We start from the raw sequence: 20,345 nt of genomic DNA on the forward strand, positions 1-20,345 counted from the left end.
TTTCACCTGAATGAAATTACATCTGACAAGACCAGCCCTAACTAAATTGACAACGACTCCTTTTGGCAATTTTTTTAAGAACTCAGTAACTAGGCAAAAACAATGGTTGGGCACTTATTGGTTGACACCAATGCAGAAAACCAAAACAAATTCTAAATAATTATTTTGCTGAATGATCCCATGAGACAATAATCCCTGGATTAGAGACAGAGTGGAGGAAGCCCCATATACATGATAGGGGTTCCAATAATGCCAAGCAGCATAACTTGTAAGCTTCTTCTACATTTGTTGAGATGAGAGGCATCAGCCCCTGGAGGCCCAAAGACAGGCCTTCCTAAGTCTTATGGTTTCCACCCTGGATCTTACATGGGAAACAACCCATATGGCAAGTCAAACCCAGAGTTGTTGACTGAGCTCAGTATATCCTGCAAATGAGGTACAAATCATAAATTAGAACGTGAGCTTATATTTGTGAGTATATGGAAAGAGCTCTAGGAGAAAAATGCTTTCTCTTGTTGAATGGACTGCAGCGCAAGATTAGAATCCAAAATGAAATGGAAATCCAAATACAAACAGGAATATTGCTAAAGTTTGTCAGTGGGAGGACTTTCTGACGTGCAGCCTTCCTGAAATGACCCACAGTAAGACTGCCCAGCTGCCCCTAGCCTCACATGCCCTGGAAGATCTCAGCAAACAGCCCTCTAGGTGGCAGACACTGCCAGATTTCCCCGAGGAACTGGCATTAAGACTTTTGAGATGTCTGGTAGCCATTTGAGCTTTGAATCACTGACTTCCTTGAACCTGACATTTCCATGTCTGGGTTGAAGGCCCTCACTCGAGGAGTCAGGAATACAAAAGAATCTGTAGATGGCCTGAGCTGAGTGCAGTAACTGACTTAACTTAGTGGACCCAGGTCCCCAGGTCTCCAACTCTGACAGGCAGCATTTCAAAAACAGATCCAAATTTGGGTTACAAAGAACTCCTCACTTGGGTATCCACCCGGACCTCCTAATGGGGTCAGAAAGAGGCCTGTGGGTGAGGATTGGGCAGAAGATCAGATGCCCTATAAGGCTTCTTCCTTGTGACCAGAGATAAGAAGCTATGGACAGAGCCTGAAAGATACAAAACTGTATCACTGATCAAAAAGCTAATCCCACTCCCAAAGTGTAAGAATAAACAAGCTGTACTATAACCAAATTGACTTTTTTTTTTAAGATTTTATTTTAAAGATTTTACTTATTTGTCAGAGAGAGAGCACAAGCAGGGGGAGGGAGTGGCAGGCAGAGAAAGAAGCAGGCTCCCTGCTGAGCAAGGAGCCCGATACAGGACTTGATCCCAGGACTCTGGGATCACAACCCGAGCCGCAGGCAGACGCCCAACGAACTGAGCCACCCTTATTTTACAGAGAGAGACAGATCATAAGCATGAGTGAGGCAGGGGGAAGGGAGGCAAGGGAGAGGGAGAAGCAGACTCGCCACTGAGCAGGAAGCCCGACACGGGGCTTGATCCCAGATTCTGAGACCATGACCCGAGCCAAAGGCAGATGCCAAAGTTGACTTTGTTTTGCTGCCCTTACGTCACAAGACAGCATGCAAAATTCAGCCCCCAGGAAGAGGTCTGTGGCTCTGCTCAGTGAGTTTCACTGCATACCACAAGGTCAGAGATTAACTGAGCCAATGTTGGTGAGCTAGACCAGTTGTGTACCCTGACTGCACATTAGAACCACCTGTGCAGCTTTCACAACTAGGAGGGCCTTATCCTGACCAATCAAAAGCACAAGAAATGGGGTCCAGGCACCACTATTCTTGAAAAGCTCCGTGGGTGACTGTGATGTGCAGTCAAGGTAAAAGCCACTTGGCCCAGGGCGCCTGGGTGGCTCAGTTGGTTAAGCGACTGCCTTCGGCTCAGGTCATGATCCTGGAGTCCTGGGATCGAGTCCCGCATCGGGCTCCCTGCTCGGCAGGGAGTCTGCTTCTCCCTCTGACCCTCCTCCCTCTCATGCTCTCTGTCTCTCATTCTCTCTCTCTCTCAAATAAATAAATAAATAAATCTTTAAAAAAAAAAAGCCACTTGGCCCACACACCATCACCCTCTACCTTCCTGCCCGGTAACCTGACATTTTGGTGGTTGGAGTTTGAGGTGTGGAGTTTGCCTGGAAGAGTGACAGAGATTTGGAGTATCATAACTGAGATTTTAAACTTGAAATGTGAGAGGTAAGGTTTTCCTTCTTGCCAGAGTATGTATCTTTTGCTTATGCACTGTTTAAAGTTATGTCTTTTCAAGCCCAAGGACATTTCATGAGTATGAGAAATGATGACCTCACAGACCCATTAATTAATCCAATAATTAATCCCTGGCCAATATTTGGTTGTCCACATGACTGCTGATTATTCCAGTAAAATACCAATAATTCACTTTCTGGAGCACTCACTGTATGCTATGAGTATCACATATATTATTATTTTTCCCTCATAGTGAATGTTATGAAATCTGTGCTAATATCCCATTTTACAGATCCTAAAGCAAATGTGGAGCAGCTTGTTGAAGATGACACAGTTGGTAAGTGGCCAAGGCCAGTTAGTACTATGGTCTATCTTAACTATGACGCCAGTGTTAAAATTCAGTCATTTGAGTTCCAACTGAGCTATTATTTAATGAAAAATGTTCATATTTGTCTTTAATTTTCCAAAGGAAACTCTATCCCTGAAGGAAAAACCATCACCTGCCATAAATAAAAAGTCACCATAAAAATGAACATTTAACTACTAAACATACAAATTTCCAGGGACCACCAGAATTCAGCACTCCACCACCACTGGTGTCATATGCACCTCGTTTTGGAAAACTTGGGTCCTGATCAGTCTGGTATGTAGGACAGTTTAGGTGGGCTGAGAACTCCCCTTAGGATGTTCTGAGTCACGCCTCTGAATACAGGCCCATTGAAACAAAATCCGCCATGAGGCAACCCTCTTGTCTGGGGGCCTCAGTAATACCTTTAGAGGAACACACAGATCTAAAGCCAGTGGATGGTGGTGTTATTTCTATGATTAAATCAGATTATAAGGGAAAAAATATTTGTAAACTTGGCCACTGCTGTTCACTTCATTAGGTTTTTTAAAAGTTGTTTGTAACAGCATTATTCATAACAGGCAAAAACTGGAAACAACCCAAATCTCCAACAGGAGAATGGATAAACAAACTGGTACATTTATGTAATAGAATACTACACCACTAGGGGCGCCTGGGTGGCTCAGTCGTTAAGCGTCTGCCTTCGGCTCAGGTCATGATCCCAGGATCCTGGGATCGAGCCCCGCATCGGGCTCCCTGCTCGGCGGGAAGCCTGCTTCTCCCTCTCCCACTCCCCCTGCTTGTGTTCCCTCTCTCACTATCTCTCTCTCTCTCTGTTGAAAAATAAATAAAATCTTAAAAAAAAAAAAAAAAGACCAGGTAAAACTTACCTGTGGTGATAGAAGTCAGAACCATTGTTGCCTATGAGGGTGGGTATTAGCTAAGGAACTTTTGGAGATGATGGAAATGTTCTATATCTTGATTGGGGTGGCCCTTACATGGGTGTGTGCATTTATCAAAAGTCATCAAAATGTTCACATAAGATCTGTGCATTTCATCACATGTGAGGTTTATTCCAATTTAAAAAGTTATTAACATTTGTTTTAAAAGGCACTAAAGAAATATGTGATGACATTGTCTGAGACTTAGTTTTATGACTTAGAATCATAATCCGATTTATATATTTTAAACCTTCCAAAACATCTATTTAAGAGTGGTGTTAGAGGGGCACCTGGGTGGCTCAGTCGTTAAGCATCTGCCTTCGGCTCAGGTCATGGTCCCAGGGTCCTGGGATTGCGCCCCGCATCGGGCTCCCTGCGCAGTGGGAAGCCTGCCTCTCCCTCTCCCACTCCCCCTGCTTGTGTTCCCTCTCTTGCTGTGTCTCTCTCTCATAAATAAATAAAATCTTAAAAAAAAAAAAAAAAGAGTGGTGCTAGAGGTGGTCATGGAGAGGATGTGACCACCAGTTGACTTGAGAGCTGGACCTAGGCAATCAGAGGCTCCCGATCCCCTTCCCCATCCTTAGAATAAGCATTCTGCTTGCCTTCACGACCCTAGAAGCTGCCACAAGGACAGAGCCTTGAGATGGTAATGTGGCGTTGAGGCCATCTGGATGGCATATTTTACTAAACTCAGTTAAGGCTTCTATATAAACTTCTAAGATTCTGGTGGGCAGGTGCAGAGATCTACTCATCTTGCAGCCACCCAAGACAAGCCTCATAAATTCTCTTGCTTATTAAATCTGCCACCTACAAATCTCGATTGTCCACCTCTTCTCCTGTCTCTCCTGGCCCTCCATCTACAGGAGCCCATTTGCAGACCAACAAGTGGTTTCTCAAACAAAAGATTTTAGCACAAAATTCTTTGCAGTTATATACACAAAGTCTATTTAAAAGCTGACAGCTTACCAAAGTTAAATTTAAACAGAATTCTAGAAAATGCATATTGGAAAAGCACTATATGGGAGTGTCTTTTGAATGAGCTACGCTTGTACAGATTTGCATGTGTGTTGACAAGAAAGTAAGTTGAGAAGTAAAACAGGCTCATATTTAAACATGTTGCCGAGAGAGAGATGTGTCACCCCTTTTACCTAATGATCCAAAGAGATGTGTAAATAAATACCTCACCCACCTCAGTGCTACCCAAGCCACAGGGAACGAGTGTGGAAAGGAAGTCCTTTCAGCGAGATACTAGAGAGGTGTTAGCAGCAAAACAAACAAGTCAGTGAAATCAGAGCAGCTAATGGGACTTTTAACTCTACAAATGCAGATCAGACTTTGAACTCAAAGAGGATCTTTGCTGTAGGTCAAGGAAATCCTTGCTAAGAAGAAGAGAACAGTCTTACTCTTAATTAGAATGCGTCTGGGGAGGGAGCTGGAAGAGAGCAAAGGATGCAAACCATGTTTGGAATTCTCTAGGCAGTTTCCACCCTGATGGACAACTGCCCTTTGCTGGCCTGTGCCAAGGAATGGACTCAAGCCTCAGAGACCGATGTGCAGCCATGAGCCGCCATCCATACAGAGTAAGACTTCTCAGCTGATACTTGTCAATTCTGCCTCACTTTAGAAGACCGTGACTTTTGTCTCCAGCCTCACTCACCTTTGTGATAGCAGTTTGCTTGACTTGACTTGCTGTCTTTATGAATGCACTTATTCAGGGCAATCCTTCAAGTCTGCACACACAAAAGGGAAACTATTAGCAAGCAAATTATGACTTGACGTGTATCTGTTTTAGTGCCATTCCCTGTTTTTATGTCAGCAGCTTCGCTGGAAGCAACTGGCATGTCCCATAAGTGGCTGTTTGTGCCTATTGCTGTTGCCTAATTCTAACTCAAAATCGCTAAAAAGCATTTTGTGCTGTCATAATCGTTTGCATGAGCTCTTTCATTATTAAAGCCCATCCAGTAGTTGGGGGAATTTTGATAAAGACTTCATGATACAATGGTCTATTTCACCTTACATTCACGGCCCAGTGATTCCAGAGCTGACCAATGCACTGTCTTGTAAAACACAACTAAACACAACTTGCACTGGGTCAAAGGTGTAATTCTGAGATCAGTGGGAAAATATCCAGTTCTTCCTTTAGAAATCCCCTATAATTGTTCATTTGCTCCCCCAAAGGAAACACCCCTGAAATTTGCCTTCATTTGCTGGCAATAAAATGTAACATGTTGAGCTTTGGCCTTGATGAGCTGCCATCCACTGAATACTAATCTAATAAAATGACTTCAGGGAGGATGACATCCCTCTAGCACCTCTCTTCAGGGTTCTTCAGAATCAGTGGCTATCCTAGCCCAATCCCAGGGAGCTCTCTTTCCTTCCCAGCTATGAGAATGGGTAGAATGAGGTATGCCCAGCTTCCTGGGGACTAGAGGAAAGAATTCAATCCAGATGGGCTCCAGGTTGAAAATACCATCATAGGAGATCTGGCCATTATAGAGATGGTTGTGCTGTGAGGAATTTATTTCAAGCCTTTACAAAAATATTTTCTGAAGACAAACCAGGAAGCATATTCTATAGCTAAGTGATTAAAATATTTACATGTCCACCAACATCACTGCAATCATGTCTGGCCTTGTGACCAGAAGGCTCATTCTTGCCTGTAAACTGTGGTCAAAAGATAATGATGTGTTTATTCAGTTTGCAAATAATTAGGTGCCTCCTTTTTCATTTTTCTCTCATGTGCCTGACTTTTTAATTGTTTCTTTGATAATTAACTCTTCTATGAAAAAAAACTATCAAAGGAAATGTGAGGTGGTATCAAAACTCTTTAAGCCTGTAATTATAGAACATCTTAATTGGAGAAAAAGCTGGTCCACTGGTTTCACCACTTGAAACTACTAATACTGTCCTCCAAGGCCACATCACTGAGTCATAGTAGTGATGTATCATCACTAAGGAATTATACTTGACTGGTAATAACAAAGTTTCCCAAAGCTGTGCCTTCAACAAGATGAGTTCTAGAAGGTTTTGGATTTTCTCTCCTTCACATATTGAAATGAATATAGAAAAACAGATCAATACTAGTATGGTGGCTCTATAATGTCCTCATGGACCCAGGCTCCATCATAATCTCTGGGCATGGGCCTCATCTTCATGGCTTCCCAGCTTGACTGCTGAAGCTTCAGCCATCACATTTCATTCTTCAACAAGGAGAAAGGAGTGGGAAAGTAGAACCTGCCAAATGAATCATTCTCTTAAAAGACCTTTCCTCACGCATACATCTTATTTTTACCTGGGCACATTGCCATCTCTACTCATGTAGGGGTTCTGTTGATAAGGAAAATGAGATAGATAAGGGAAAGTCACAATCAGTCTCTGTGTAGGATGCAGATGATTCTATGAAGTGATCCCTACACTTCCATTACTTTGGCTCCTATGAATATAGGCCCCATGCCAGAGACCCATGTTGTATTAATTCCATGCTTGGAGAGAAGCCATAGTACCCATCCCTCCCTAGACTTGAAAGATAACCAAAACTGGATGAAATTTCTCAAGTTCAGGTTCAATTTACTGTTCCATCTCATAGCTTAGAAATTAACCATCAAAAGCCAGTTACCATCAGTCATTATGACTTCCAGTCTCCAAGGCACAAAGCCATGGGCGTCCACAAAAGCACCTCAGGAGTCAATGGGAGGGACTCTGGACCCATCTCCCCACTGTACCAATAGCAGCCCACCATGAGCAGTTTCTATATCATATGTCCATGTAAGATTATATTAACAAAGTTTCCACAGCTAAACCCAAGCAAAGTAGTGACAGCCATTGTATGGTCCATGACTGACCTTAGGCCGCGGGCTGGAGACCTAGAGCTCTGTGTGCTCCTGACTGAAGCCTGGTAGACTCGTAGCAGCAGCAGCCTTGTTCAGATGAGTCACTTTAACTCACTATGAGTTCCTAGGCATCTTGGAAAAACCTGGAAGCTTATGAGGCTGCCATCACCTCAAGAACTTGAGCCCCACTGAACCCATCAAGTCTGAGTTGAGTTGTCATGGAAAGCCTCAGAGAGCAAGAGGGACTCTTTACGACAGTCCTAAGACAGCCTACTAGAGAAAAAACTGTCCTCAAAAACGGAGAGTAAGTGTCCCAAGCTCACATCAATGGAAGATTGTAACTTAGATCTGTTGGGTTCTGGAGCCCCCATTAACCCTTTGGGTCTCAGAGGAGACCAGAAGCCTCCAGTCTTCACATACTCTATGTTTATCCTAAGTAAACCCATGTGACAAGCCCTCTACCAGTCCGGAACCCCCTTTCCCTTCCTACTAGCTCCTGGGCTAAATTAGGCTCAAAGAAGGCAAACTAGTTTTAATGTTTGCCTTGGCAAACATAGCTAGGAAAATACCTTATTTGCTCAAATCAAAGTTGATGTTTTTAAAACTACAGAAAACTACGAAGTGGCCTGTTCACAAACTATGCTCTGAGTCTCAGCAGATCCGCAGCAAAAGAAAGACCTCACAGATCAAAGGAACCCAAAGAGAGTATCCCACCGACCCACCCACCCCGAGCTCTTCCCCACCTGGGCCAGCCCACTGCCCCCAGCTCAGCCTGAACAGGCAACTCAGTAGGAGCTGAGGCCTGGGCTGGAGGTGGGGGCCAGGCCGGCAGTTCCGCCTGGGAGAAGTTTAGGAGGCTCAAAGGGAGAGAAGGACCCTCCTCCCTGCCCTAGCTTCTGTGGAGAAAGCCCTTCCTGAGCAGAGGTCACTCACAGCCCTGCAAGTGTAAAAAGGAAGCTATGCACATTCTGGAAAACACTGAAAGAAACTTTTTGTTTCCCTTCGCGCTCCACTCACTTTTTACTCCTCACTCCTCAAGGGCAGAGGAGGGGCCATGTGATGAGAGGACGAGGAAGGTCAGCTCAGGGCACTCCGCGGTTCCAGGTGAGGGCCAGAGCCTCCCGCACGGTGGGATCCGCACGGTGGGATCGCCAGGCCCGCTCTGCCCTCGGGGAGGCCTGCAATCCTGCTTTGGGGAGTTCGGGGTGAGTTCAGTTCATCCAGGTATCTACAGATCAGTCCCACTTGGCAAATGAAAACGCTAATCTGGCGTTTTAACCACTTAAGTCCGTGCGTACTCCTCAGAGAGAAGAGAACTGTATCTGGCACACCTGAACCCGCAGACCGCCTCCTCAGGACGCAGCACCACACCGGCTCTCAAGCCGTAAGACGAGCACCTCCCTGGGAAAAGATAAGAGAGTGTCTTCCGGGCGGAAGTCCCGCCTCACTAGCCCGGACCGCACCTGGAACCCAGGCCCAGCTTCCGGTGAACTCTTCGGCGGCACATGGCTGCACCTGATGTGGCAGCCAGATTTCCCTCTTCTCTCTTGGCATCCCCACATTGACAGTCAAGTCCGCAATGCAGATCTGAGCGGAACTTCCCACCCGTCAGAGGCCGGAAGGTAAACTAGAGAAAGGCTGCATTGCCCGCGTCCTGGCAGGGAAGGATCATCTGAGCAGATGATCTTTAGCCCAGTGTTCCCCGCACCCCGCAGGGTGAAATGGGGCACAAGAAATAACACTGCAATATTCATGCTGAGGATCAAGCACTGAGCAGAGCCCTTAACATGGATTATTTTACTCAGAGGTTATGAGGCAAATGCCACTGTTGACTCCATTTTACGGATGAAGCCCAGTAGAGGGAGATTAAGAAACTCACCCCAGGTGACAATGGCAGAGTCTCTGCGTCCAGAGCCACCTCCCTAAATGAATATCAGTCTCTCACCTATCAGATTAACAACTGCCCCTCTGCTGGGGAGAGCAGGGAAGAAGGGGCAGGAGCTCCTCTGAGCGGCCATGGCACTCTGGGGAGTGGGCATGGACCAAGATGGAAATTCCATTCCAGCTTCCTGCCCTGTGGCTGGGTGGGTAGGGCAGGTCAGACCTGCCATAGGTTTCTCTCACTCTGTCACCATCTCCATTCTGGGGAGTTCTGCTCTCCCCTCCCCAGTATTCCACGTTCTCCACTAGCTCTAGAAAGCCTCCATTTCTGCTGTTCCCCAAGGTCTGCCCTGGGCTTCCAAATCACCTCTCTGTCCCCCTGACTCATCATTCACTTTGATTTGGGTGTACACTTTCCAGCCTGTACCACCCCTGGCCAAACTCACTCCTGCGCACCTCGGAGCGAGGGTGCAGCCTTCCCTAACTTCTGAAGCAAACAGGTGGATTTCCCCGTACTAAGCAGCTCTCAGCACTCAGGAGACCACTTCATCCTTTTGCCAAATGGAGAAGTTTCCCGTGTTCCTTGGATGATTAGTTCTACAAATTGTCCCTAAGAAGAGTTTTATGGTCAGATGAGTCTGGAAAATGCAGCATAGTGTGTCTTAGAGATTCACAGTATCTTTAATGCTTGTATTGAAGGCTTTAAGAACTTTGTAATAAACACTGGATTCAGAAGTCCAGTAGTTCTCAAGTTTACTAGACCACAGAACCTTCTCTTTGGGGGAGTGGGTACCTATTTTAGAAACTGTATTCAGCAGAACTCGGCAATGTGAAAGTAGGTAAAAGTTATTTTTCCTCACTCACAGGTGGGGCTTCTCTTTTACTTACATAGTCTGTACATTTATAATTAAAATGTATCTTCTTAGACTCTAGGGTCCCCTTAAATATAAGATGGCCTAATTAAAATCTAGACCCATTTATTTATTCTGTAGCTGTAGGGAATAGGCATATAATATGACCATAGGTACTGATTCTAAATGATGTAGGGGTGTTCTGTATACTCAATAGCTTCAGTAGTTCTCAAACTTTTTGGTCTCAGGACCCCTTTATGTTCTTAAAACATATGGAGAAACCCGGAGTATTCTTGTATATGTGGGTTATATCTATTGATATTTATGATATTAGAAATTAAAAACTCAGAAAACTTTTAAATATTTAATAATTTATTTAAAAACAAACTCATTGCATGCTAACATAAATTACACATTTTAGGAAAAGTAACTATCATTTTCCAAAACAAAATGAATCAGTAAGAAGAATGGCAGGGGCACCTGGGTGGCTCAGATGGTTAAGCGTCTGCCTTCAGCTCAGGTCATGATCCCAGGGTCCTGGGATCGAGCCCCACATCGGGCTCCCTGCTCAGCGGGAAGCCTGCTTCTCCCTCTCCCACTCCCCCTGCTTGTGTTCCTTCTCTCGCTGTGTCTCTCTCTGTCAAATAAATAAATAAAATCTTTAAAAAAAAAAAAAAAAGAATGGCATTGCCCTACATTTTTGAAATCTCTTTAATGTCTGGCTTAATAGAATATAGCTATATTCTCATACCTGCTTCTAGAGTCAGTCTGTTCTGACACCACACGGCACGTACCACTGTACATCACAGTGTACAATGTGCCACTGTACACTGGTGAGAGAATTAAGAGTGAAAAAGGAAAATGACATTAGTATTATGAAGATAATAGTTTTGACCTTGTGGAGCCCCTGAGAAGGTCTTTAGGGCCCCAGGGTCCCTGTAACACATTTGGAGAACTGCTACTTCAGATGATCAGCCCAGTTCCTTCTTACTCTGTATATACCTGAGAGGGCTGGAGGGCTGGATGGGTCTCCCTGCTCCTGGGAGTAACATGTCTATGATCAGGAGGATCCACCTCTCAGGGAGCCCTAGTCCTCTGGCCTGGCCGATACCCATTCCTCCCCACTGCCTATCACTTCTCACTGTGGTTACTGGAGCCCAGGGGAGTAGAGGTCAGTTTGCATGTTCTTGACTCAGAAATTTATAAAGAGCTTTGATGTATAGAATTTCATTAAAGCCGTAAGGGCCCCAAGGTAGCCATTGTGCAAACACAGATATTGCCTTCATTTGTAAGCTGCCTAATTCCTGCAAAAATGGATTTAAGCTTTATCTATAATCCATGTCCTGTTCTCCTGCAGGGTTTGAGTGGGTCCATGATATGAATGAGCCAAGAAGAGCTATTTTTTTTTTATTTTTCTTCACACATGGGAGGAGGATGAAACGGTCTTTTATCTTGGCCCTGGGGAGGTTTGAAGCCCAGACACAAAGGAGAACAGAGGGAAAGACAGACACCAGCTCTGGTAGATCTGAGCAAAAAGGTGACATGCTGTACTTGTGCCAGAGATGCTCCCTTGGGCCAATCTCCTAAGACCGAGCAAGAGATGAGTCTAGATGAGTAGGACCCGGGTGGGTCCTTGTTCTATAGAGTCCCCAGGTGAACAATCAGGCATAGCTAACAACTTTTCTGCCTTGGGCTAAAATGAGAGAAAATGAAACCCTGAGGATCTTGCTCTGTACCATGGCAATAGCTACTACCTGCTTCCTCTGCAAGAGCTTGTGTTTATGAGGCTCACAGTAGAAGTTCTGATTTTGGAGTTGGGTGTAAAGGACATAGTCCACACTCACCCACTAACTAGCAGGGTGACCTTGGGCAAAGCACATGGCCCACTGAGTGTCAGTTTCATCACCTGTAGAATGAGTTAGTGTAGGATTTGCTGAGATAGTGCATGTAAGCACTTCGCATAGTGCCGGACCTACAATTAGCACTCAGTAAGTACTTGCTGTGAGTTTGCTCTCCTTCTACCATGACTAGAGGCACGAAAGTCAGGGCTACCCCTAGCATTTGTGGTGCACTGGGAGATACAAATGGAGGCCCACGTATCATTTAAATGTATAGACATTTAAAAGATCTAAATCTGCTAATATTGTTATATAAAATGTTTCGTATATTTATCTCAACAAGAGATATTCTTCATAACAACAAAAATTTTAAACCATGCCTACAGGTATCGTTTTTATATGACTACAAGTTTATAAAATATCAGATATGACTGATTTTAATTATTGAACATATCTGGAGGCCAGCATTATTTGGATGAATAATAAACACAAACATAATTCATTATTGTAAGTATTTTTTCATATAATACTTTCTTGCCTTCATTTTGTCAAAACCATTAATGATGTGGTTATGATCAGTACTTTTACATAATGTGTGTTCTATTCATATTAAAAATTGTTTAATAAAATATAATTGTCTTTAAAGTGTAGTATATTTAAAGTGTAGGAATATATTTTTACCAAAATGTAAACTAAAGTGCATGTAAAAATCAAAAATATAAATTACTTTTCATGTTTCCAGAATATCTTCCTCCTAATATATTCAAAATTATAAAAGGCAAAATATAAATTCTAATTAATAAATATAAAATTTTAAATCTAAGAATTTAAATAAAGCGGACATCAATTTCACTTTTGAAATTTGATTAAACCTTACTACCTATTTGAATAAAAATGAAACTTTACAATTCTAGATGCATGTCCACCTAGTTACCAAAATAATCATTTTCATGCTTTATGCATGTTAACTGTAGACCATCATATGTACAAATTTAAAGTAACATAAATCAATACTGCAAAAGTTCCCCAGTTACCATGTGCAACTGTTGTGAATACACTGCTCCCTACTGACTATTGTAAGAACCACATACCAGAACTTAAAGAGACAACAACAACAAATCAAATAACCCACTTAAAAAATGAGCAAAAGGCTTGAAGAAACACTTCTCCAAAGATGACATACAAATGGCCAATAAGCATATGTAAAGATGCTCAACATCACTAATCATCAGAGAAATGTAAATTAAAACCACAATGAGATGTCAGTTCACACCCATTAGGATGGTTACTATCAAAAAACAAAGGGTGCCTGGCTGGCTCAGTCAGTAGAGCATGTGACCCTTGATCTCAGGGTTGTGAATTCAAGCCCCATGTTAGGTGTAGAGATATCTTAAAAATAAAATCTTTAAAAAAATAAAAAATAATTTAAAAAGACAAATGTTGGCAAGGGTGTAGAGAAATTGGAACCCTTGTACACTATTTGTGGGATTGTAAATTGGTGCAGCTGCTATGGAAAACAGCATGGAGGATCCTCAAAAAATAAAAATAAAACTGCCAGATGACCCAGCAACCACACTTCTGGGTATAAATCCAAGAGAATTGAAAGCATGCTCTTGAAGAGATATTTGCACACTCATGTACATAACAGCACTATTTACATTAGCCAAGAGATGGAAACAATCCAAATGTCCATTGATGGATGAATTGGTAAACAAAATGTGGTCTATACGTATGATTGAATATTATTGAGCCTTTGAAAAAAAGAAATCCTGTCACATGCTACAAAATAGATGAACCTAAAGGACTTTATGCTAAGTGAAATAAGCCAGTCACAAAAAAGCAAATACTGTGTGAACCCACTTATATGATGTAGCTAAAGTAGTCAAATATATAGAAATGGAAAGTAGAATGGTGGTTACCAGGGGCTAAAGGGAGGCAGAAAGGAAAAGTTGTTATTTAATAAGTATAGAGTTTCAGATTTACAAGATGAAAAAACTCTGGAATTCTGATTCACAAAAATGTGAATATATTTAACACTATAACAATATGTTAGCTACATATATGATGTTTATATATATATTGATAATATGCTAATAATATATTGAACCATAAACTTAAAAATGGTTAAGATAGTAAATTTCAAGGTATGGTTTTTTACCACAGTAAAAAAAAAAGTGTGTGTGTGTGTATAATTTCATCTAAATATTCATGATCAATGAGTAGTCAGCCCTTAGAGATTTGGAATAAACACTGTTTATCTGGCCAAAGAGAGACATGCTGAGAATTGTAAAAATAAAATTATCTCAACAAACTAGGAATAGAGGAGAACTTCCTCAAACTGATAAAGAAAATCTACAAAAAACCTATAGCTAACTTAATAGTGAGAAACCTGAAGATTTCCCACTAACATCAGGAACAATGGATGTCCCCTTTCACCACTGCTTTTTAACATCATACTGGAAGTGCTAGCTAATGAAATAAGACAAGAAATGGAAATAAAAATGTAGGCAGACTGGAAAGGAAGAAATAAAACTGTTTTAAGATGACATTTTGTCTATGTAGAAAATCTGAATGAACAACAACAAAAAGTCTGGAACTTATAAATGATTATAGCAATTTTGTAAGATACAAAGTTAATAAAGAAAAGCATTTGTTTTCCTTTATACCAGAAATAAACAAGTGGAATTTGAAATTAAAAACACATTGGCATTTACATTGGGACCTCAAAAAAATGAAACACTTAAGTGTAAATTGAACAAAATATGCAAAATATCTTTATGAGGAAAACTACAAAACTCTGTTGAAAGACACCAAAGAAGAACTAAATAAATGGAGGGAAATTCCATGTACATGGTTAGGAATACTCAATATTGTCAAATGCCAGTTCTTCCCAACTTGATCTACAAATTCAGTGCAATCCTATTCAAAATCCCCGCCAGTCATTTTGTGGATATCAGCAAACTAAAGTTTTTATGGAGAGGCAAAAGAACCAGAATAGCCAACTAGTATTTTTTAAAAGATGTATTTATTTATTTGAGACAGAGAGCATGGGGTGGGGGATGGTGGTGGGAGGAGAGTAGGGGCAGGGGGAAAGGGAGAGAGAGAATCCCAAGCAGACTCCCCGCCAGGTGTGGAGCCTGACAAGGGGCTCAATCCCATGACCCTGAGATCATGACTTGAGCTGAAATCAACAGTCAGACACTCAACTGACTGAGCCACTCAGGCGTCCCAGCCAACTTAATATTGAAAGAGAAGAATAAAGTCAGAAGACTGACACTACCCAACTTCAAGACTTACTGTAAAGCTACAGTAATCAAGACAATGTGATATTCAAGAAGAAACGATCAAATAGATTCATGGAACAGAACAGAGAGCTTTCCCAGAAATAAACCCACATAAATGCAGTCAACTGATCTTTGACAAAGGAGCAAGGGCAATACAATGGAGAAAGGATAGTCTTTCAACAAATGGTGCTGGATGTCAGGGCATCCATATGCAAAAAAATGAATCTAGACACAGAATTTACACTCTTCACAAGAATTAACTCAAAATGGATTATGTATTATTACTGGATTACATAATGCACAAGGAAATAAGCCACCCTGAATAAGAGTCAGCAGAAACTACAAATAAGAAAAACAGGTGTAAAATTGCATCAAATGTTGGAATCATCAGAGAAAAAATGCCAAATAGATATTTAATATCATTAAAGAAATAAAATAATGTTGAAATGTCCACAGAGCAAGATGCTTTAAAAAATGACGGCTTATATTTTTTAAAGACCCAAGTAGATTTCCTAGAAATTAAAAGTAATATAATTTAAATAAACAATGTCAATTGAAAGGTTAAGTAGCTTACTGTAGCTGAGGTATGAATTACTGAACTGGACAGTAGTTCTAAACAAATTACCCAAAATGCAGCCCAGAGAAGCAAAAAGGAGGAAAGAAATAAATGAATAGTTCAAGAGACTAGACAATAATTCAGAAGAAAGTTGAGCATAGGGTGTACCATAGACTGAATATTTGTGTTTCCTCAAAAATTTTCGAACCTAATCCCCAATGTGAAGGTTTCAGGAGGGGGATTTGGGAGGTGGTTAGGTCATGAGTGTTGAGTCCTCAGGAATGGGATTACTGCCTTATGAAAGAGACACCAGAGAACTCCCTTACCCCTTCTGCCGTATAAACATACAGAAAGATGGCCATCTAAGAACCAAGAAATGGGTCCTCACCAGTCACGGAATCTGCCAACACCTTCATCTTGGACTTCCCAGCCGCAGAACTGTGAGGAATAAGTTTGTTTATTAGCCAGCCAGTCTAGGGTATTTTGTTATAGCAACCCAAACAGATTACAGGAGGGCTGGATCTAGATTTCAGGCCATCTCTCCTTCCATAAAATGTGTACAACCAGATTTGCAGACTGAACTTCTGCCCCTGAAACGATTTCCCTTCATTACTACTTTTCAGAATCACACTTGTGCTAGACTCTAATGATCATTCCAGAACAAAGTGCAGCCCCCAGAGGGGAAGGGGGAGAACTTGAAGAGAAACAATAAATGGGTGCCTGCCACAAGTGGGATATGATACTTTGTGATAGGACAATCTACTGCATTCACACTACCTGAGGATGAAGATTTGACACACTTTCTTTTTCCCGAGCATTTTCACTACTGACATTCTCCCTGCACTCTGAAACAAGATCTGTCTCTGGTCTAGGCCATGGTTTACCTATACTTTCCTGGCCTTCTGTAACAGTGTTAGGTTTTAAGTGCATAGTTAGTGCAAGAGGTGTGGAGAAGCTTCTCCGTGGGGCCTGAACAGTATTGATGTGGATAGCAGTTGTTAAAGAGACCTAGTGGGGTCTAAGCTTCCCAGCAAAGCACCAGGTCCTGAGTGACCAAGGGGTATGTGTGTGTAATGGACAGAGCGTAGAGCAGAAACCCCTTTTGCCCAGGTGTAAGGGCACGGCCTCAGGGGCCTTGGGTGAGTTCTCCTACCAAATATGGGACAGTTAGTTTCTTATTGTCTCCTAGACACCAGAACCCTGAGAAAGGGCAGAGATGCCCCAAATATTGCCAGGAACCAGGTGGTATGCTGATTGCTGACTCAGTTTTATGCATGCGCTTTCCCACTCAAAGAACCAAGGCAGAAAAAAAAATCAAGAAACTAAGACAAATAGCTGTTTTCAGGTTATTCTTGTGAATCACTCAGGTGTCTTGCTTCCCCTCCTTGTGGTTTGTCTTTGGGCATTTCTCCTCTCCCTGGCTCCCACTGAAATGTTAAAGCCATGGTGAGGGACTCCAGTGAAGGCAGGGATCATCTGTGGTTCCCACTAGCTACACAGCGAGACTCCTGTCACTACAAACAAAAAAAAGCAGCTACACCTCAACAATTACTGACTGACTCTTTAGCAATGAAAACAAACAATGTCAAGATTAAAGGGGGAAAAAAAATCAGTGGATGTGTAAGTCTGGTTTTAACCAGATGTCTTCTTCTGAAGGGGAATTGGGCCTCCAAAGAATTGAGCTATACGTACATTCAGCATTTCTCTCCCCTGTCCCTCATAATTATTCCCCCAAAAGCCAAATTAGTTCCAGGTGTGTGACTCCTCTTCCCCCCACAGAAACTATGGCCCCCAGGGGGAGCTGATTTCTAATATGGCCTCCTAGGAGGGCTCCAGCCAAGGCCAGGTAAGGCCATATTGGATTCTGCAAACACCTGTTCTCTCTCTCTCTCTCTCTCTCTCACTAACCAGACAGGCTTTGGAGGAAATGAGCTATAGAATGTTCCACAGCAGAAAGAGAGAGAAATCATCAGAAGAGACAACCAAGAGCATCATCAAATCAGTTTTATTACCTGTCTCTTACCAGCCTATAGGACAACCCAAAAGGTAAAAAGCTAAGTGTTTGTTCCTGATTCTTCAGGGCAGTTATCTCCATGGTCACATGCTTCTCTGTCTCCTGCAGTGGTTCTCAACCAGGGAGCTGTTTTGCCTCCAGGGGACATTTGGCAAATCTATACAAATTTTTGGTTGTGACACCTGAAATGGGGGTGCTGCTGGCCTCTGCTGGGTAGAGGCCAGGGATGCTGCTAAACATCCCATAATGCACAGGTCAGCCCCCACCACCAGCAACAAAGAATTATCTATCCAAACATTTCAATACTGCTGAGGTTATAAATCTTGCTTTAATTTTTCTGAGTTCAAAGTTTTCTTTATTTACCAAAAGTATTAGTTTCCTAGGGCTGCCATCACAGAGGACCACAAATGGGGTGGCTTAAAACAACAGAAATTTGTTCTCTCATTGTTTTAGAGGCTAGAAGTCCAAAATCAAGGTGTCAGCAGGGTCATGCTCCCTCGAAAGGCTCTAGAAGAAGACACCTTTTCCAGTGTCTCATGGCCCCAAGTGTTCCTTGGCTTCTACCAGCACAACTCAGTCTCTGCCTTCTCCAGGTGTCTCTCTTTGTTCTCTCCTCTTCTTATAAGGACCTTAGTCACTGAATTTAAGATGATCCCAAATCTAAGATGGCTTTATCTCCAGATCCTTAATAATTACATCCACAAAAAGCGAATTTACAAATAAGATCACATTCTGAGGTTCTATGTAGACATGAATGGGGGGGGGACACTATTTAACTCAATATACCCTAGAAAGGAGTGAGCTTTTAGCTGAGAGTGGTGGAAGTTGGTTTAAAAAACAAAAAGCCATAGGTGCCTACCCTTACTTCTTAAGTATCCAGGCTGCAGAGAAGCAAAAATAAAACAGGTAATGGGGTGCCTGGGTGGCTCAGTCGATGTAGCATCTGACTTTGGCTCAGGTCACGATCTCAGGGTCCTGGGATCGAGCCCCACATTGGGTTCCCTGCTCAGTGGAGAATCTGCTTCTCCCTCTCCCTCTGCCTCTCCCCCTGCTTGTGCTCACTCTCTCTATCAAATAAATAAATAAAATCTTTAAAAAATATAAAAAATAAATATAAGTAAATAAATAAAGCAAGTAAATCTGGCAATATCCAGCGCTCCCCTACCAATTTTAGATGCCAAAAAAGTAAGTCCATCCCCTTCTGTGTGTTCCTCCTGCTCAAAGCCTTTTTTTCCTCCCCCATAGAATAATGGCATAGAAAAATGAACTTCAGAGGAACATCAGGACCTATATGGAGTCTGTGGTCTCAGTGGCAGTTTTATTTATTTTTTTTTAAAGATTTTATTTATTTATTTATTTGACAGAGAGAGACACAGCGAGAGGGGGAACACAAGCAGGGGGAGTGGGAGAGGGAGAAGCAGGCTTCCCACCAAGCAGGGAGCCCGATGCAGACCTCGATCCCAGGACCCTGGGATCATGACCTGAGCCGAAGGCAGACGCTTAACGACTGAGCCACCCAGGCGCCCCTCAGTGGCAGTTTTAAAGCATGGTAACAAATTCTGTGGGACTGCTCCCATTGAAAGGTGGAGCTTGTGTTCCTGTCTTAGTCCATCTGGGCTGCTACAACAAAATACCACAGACTGGGTGCCTTATAAAAAAAAAGAAACTTACTTCTCACAGTTCTGGAGGCTGAGAAGTCCAAGATGAGGTTGCCAGCAGATTTGGTGACTGATGAGGGCCTGCCTCGTAGTTGATAGAAGACACTCTTTTCACTGCATGTTAACATAGCAGAAGAGCTGAGGGAGGTCCCTGGGGTCTCTTTCATGAGGGCACTAACCCCATTCCTTTCGTGAGCGCTCCACCCTCATGACCTAATCACCTCCCAAAGGGCCCACCTCCAACTACCCTCACATTGAGGATGAGGTTTCAACATATGAGTTTTGGGCAAACACAAACATTCTGTCCATAGCAGTCCCCTTCCCTTGAATCTGGGTGAGCCTGTGTCTGCTTCATCTAATAGAGTAGGTGAAAAATTAAACAGCGCAGGTAGCAGAGGCCTGGCCTGGGAACCAGTCCAGTCTGAGTCTATGGCACTTACTCCTAGCCTCTACACCATCTTGCCTTGAAGCACAGCGTATCTGGAATGGTTACCTACACACTCTTCAGGTAAATTAAATTTTCTGGAAGTTTGTGTTTATGAGAAAACTAAATTAGGGCACCGTTGAAATGGGCATAGCATCTCAGGAAGACTTAATCAAATCAGAACATCCCCGGGCATGTTTTTCCCCAAGATAGCACAACCAGTATTCATTTGGCTCCCTTGTGTAGATGTTTTCTTTTACGCTCACAGCAAATATTCTTCTTGACAGTGAGAGACCTTGCAAAGGACAGAGTCCTGTTTTCTAAGTCTAGGCCCTGGGGTTTTCTCTTCAGATCCCTTGAGATCAGTCTGTCCAAAAGTAAAAGAAAAGTAGCTTGTTTAACATGTGACTTGTAAAATAGAAATTGAAGAAACAATTTTATATTAATTTGTCTTAAATAACCCTTTAGACTTCCAGTTTCTGGTCCAGTATGAAAGGAAG

The sequence above is a fragment of the Halichoerus grypus genome, chromosome 4 (assembly GCF_964656455.1).
Source record: "Halichoerus grypus chromosome 4, mHalGry1.hap1.1, whole genome shotgun sequence".
In the NCBI taxonomy this organism is placed as follows: domain Eukaryota; kingdom Metazoa; phylum Chordata; class Mammalia; order Carnivora; family Phocidae; genus Halichoerus; species Halichoerus grypus.